Genomic DNA, 3,712 nt, shown 5'->3' on the forward strand with positions numbered 1-3,712 from the left:
CGTGTCCAGTATAATGGACAGCTGAAATGGATCTTTAAAACCATCTTGTCCTTCATCCTCACTCTGAGTGTGCTCATTTTAAAAAACATGATGAAGTTAAAGCATACACGGGAGAGGGTTACTGTTCAAACAACTCCCATGGGGAAGAGCTTCCCAAAGCACAGAAAGCAATGTGGCCCAGAAACTGTCACTGTGAATTACAGAGGGGCATCATTATCTCTCCCTGGTCCTCTGTTCTCCAGCACAACCCCTACCCAGGCTATGAACCCCTGCTCTCCTTCCCCCTTGTCTTTGTTTACATTTCTGTGAAGAGACACCATGACCACGGCAACTCTTATGAAGGACAGCATTTAATTGGGGCTGGCCTACAGGTTCAGAGGTTTAATCCATTGTCAAGGCAGGAAGCCCGGCAGCATCCAGACAGACATGGTCGCTACAAAAGGAGCTGTGAGTTCTACATCTGGATTGACAGGCAGCAGGAGGATGACTGAAACACACTTCCTCCAACAAGACCACACCTACTCCAAAAAGGCCACATCTCCAATAATGCCATTCCCTAGGAGTCTATGGGGGTCATTTTCATAGAAACTACCACACCCTTCATCCCACAAACTACATGCATCTGTGCCTACAGCTCCGTCTTAACCAGTACAGGGACACCAAACAGGGAGCTGAAGGCCAGCCATTCTGATCTCAGAGCAACTACTCAGGATGCCACGTTGCACCAGCACAGGATGAACATGTAGCCCATCCATATCTTCCCACAGCATGTGTCTCTGATGTCTTTGTGGAATATACACACACCTATGCTTATTAAGATGATCCTACTACAACACAACCTTTTGTTATCTTTTACAACTTTTTTTTTTTTTTTTTTTTTTTTTTTGGTAAGCCATAAGATAAGTAGCACAGCTGTTGACTGTCCCCCCCTTTATTCCTTTGTCTCATGGTAGGAAGCATTTAACTGCAAACGTAAAGCTGAATTTATGGCTGCCAGTCTGCTTGAGTGTAATAAATGTCAAGCAGACATTGCTGAGTCACAAACTTTGTGAGTTGAGACTAACCCACTCCATAAATCTGCTTACTGCACAGGAGCCCCACTCTACGAACTTCGCTGCCGGCACAGATACCTGGGAAGAATCCAAGCGCCCAGCTCTCCAAATAAGTTAGTATTATAGCACCTCAGCTTTGCTTTCCTGTCCCTGAGTGGAAGTCTGTGCCTCTGTCAGGGGTCCGCTTGTTCATCGAGTTCTCCATACTCATGGATGTCAAAGAGGAGGGCGTGGAGTTGGGACACAGCCAGGTCTTCATTACAGTTGAGAGACAAATGAAGTCCTGTAGAGTTGGAACCTGATTAACTTCTACTCGGTCTCCTTGAGGATTCAGTACAAATCAGAGGTCTGTGAGTCCTTGGTCAGGATGGGGTACATTTTGACCCTCCTACCCAGAGAATCTGATATGACCCACTATCCACACTGATACATAAAATACATGGTCAGTTCTCAGGGGTCTTCAATAGAGCTCCAGCTTAGGCCAGATTCCCCGCTTCTTGGTTCTTCTTCCAGAAACAATGTCCATCCGCTCGGTCAGGAGACTATTTCCCATGGATGCCTCTCTGGAAGGGCAAGGCAGTCTTTGCTTCCCTGGATAGCTCCTCTATGCCAGCCACGCTTCACTTCCTCTAGTCCTCCAGCTGAAAGTGTTATCACCTACGGATGGCATCTTGACAGCCCAGCATGTGGCAGGAACAAAGGAGGCATGTGTATGTGTGACCCACAGTGCACTTGGTTTTAAAAGTCAGTTCCAAAGTAGAGCATCTCCTTAGCATCGTGCAAGACCCTGGAATCGATTCTCATAACCACAGAAAGTCAGTTTCCCTGGCTCGGGATCTGAAGAGATTAATCATCCACAGTCATAATGGCGAGCACACTTTAAAATGCGGCTTGTGCCCGAGGGCAGTCAAGGTGCAGACAAGAAGAGAGCAGGGACTTAGGAGGGGGAGTTTTAGCTGTGCTCTGGCAGTAGGTAAAAATGGGCTTCTAGGAAATAAGCTATTTCCTCCAGGTTTGACATTTGTGGGTAAAATGGTGGAGAGCCGATGGGGTGGGCCATTCTACAAAAGCTGAACTCCGTAGAATATTCAAATGACTGCACTTTTATTACAATTCCAAAATGAAGCAGCGATGTGAATTTAAGCAACCCAGGAGTCCAGCTGAATCTCTTGAGGGGGACACTGGTGTCATCTGCACCATTAAGTGCTTGTGCCATGACTGCCCAGAATGGCGAGCTGTTAAGACTCGTAAACTGCAAAGACTCCCAAGATTCCTTGCTTTCCACGCTCTCAGGAGTAGAAGGGTGACGCTCGGATGCCATCGCCACTCCTGGGCACCTTATATGGTCTTTCACTCATTTGCTCTTTCGTTTGGTGGCCCCGTAATTGTTGAAAGTGCCCCTAGCTTCAGCTGGCAGTGACAGAGACAACTTAATTTTGTAAACAAATATGTTAACAGTGTTCACAAAGAGAGCGTCCTGAATCCAGGATGAAATCAGTGTGTAGCCCAAGGGCAACAAAGGAAAAATTTTCCTCCTTACTTTTTAACAGCCCACATCCTGCAGGCTAGATGTCGACAACAACAGGGCATGTATCTGTCCTCAGTGGCTAACAAGAACCATCCCATTACCTCTTGCCTCTGAGCATACAGTCCTAACAAAATGCTCTGGCAAACCCCACTGGCCCCAAAGTCATAAAGAAACAGCAAGGCCAGAGAGCCCTAGGAGGAGAAATGAGGATCATTTTCTTCAGCCTGGGCTCAGGAATGCAAGGAAGTGTTTCTAAGAAAGAGTAGAAGCTGGTAGGTCTCCTATTAGAAGCTACAGTTGAGAACAGGGCCAGAGGAAGGCATCGTTTTATGTCCCTGAGCACAGGGCCAACAGGATCATGCTTCTCCAATGACCCATCTACATCAGACTTGCCACTGGGCAGAGTCAGGGACAAAGGTCCCGCTTGGTGTTGGATTATACAAAGGAAACAATGTTTCTAAAGCACATTACTGAAAAAGAAAAATAGCATAAGGGCAGCCTATTCTGCTTCGTGATCACTATGGTGGTGGTGGTGGTGGGGACTCACTTGTGATTATGGTTGTTATGATGGGAGATGTAAATAATGAGAGTAGAAGCTGACAATTTGGCAATACTGAAGGCATATAAGCATGCCCCGAGTTTTATATTTAAAAGACCCTTATTTAAATACAAGGTCTGTAAAACATTTTTTAAAAATCCTTTGTATCACTTAATTAGGATGCTGTTTTCTCTGTCCTCATAGTTGGAAATGACAGGTTCTGTGGAGCAAAGAGTCTTCTTGAAGAGGTTGCTTTAAGGAAGCCAATTTGCTTCTAAAATGACAAGGCTGGCGAGCTACCATCACCACACTGGTGTATCAGACAATAGCACCGCATTCCCTAGGATTGCAAGGCACTCTGTTAATTCTGCTTCCAGGGAGCATTGGCCGAGGCGAACTGGATTCTGGTAACACTTTGGCTGGGTGAACCTGGGCCATTGATTGGGAGACCACAGAGCAGAGCTGGCCAAGGAGGATCTGTCCAAATCAGGCTTTGGGGAAAAGGAAAAAATGTGAGTTGTCTGATGTTTATTTAGCAACTTGGTATTGGTCTATAGAAGTGAAATTGAAAATTTACCTTATCGTGACTCCAAG

This window comes from Arvicanthis niloticus, chromosome 16, assembly GCF_011762505.2.
Source record: "Arvicanthis niloticus isolate mArvNil1 chromosome 16, mArvNil1.pat.X, whole genome shotgun sequence".
Lineage (NCBI taxonomy): Eukaryota > Metazoa > Chordata > Mammalia > Rodentia > Muridae > Arvicanthis > Arvicanthis niloticus.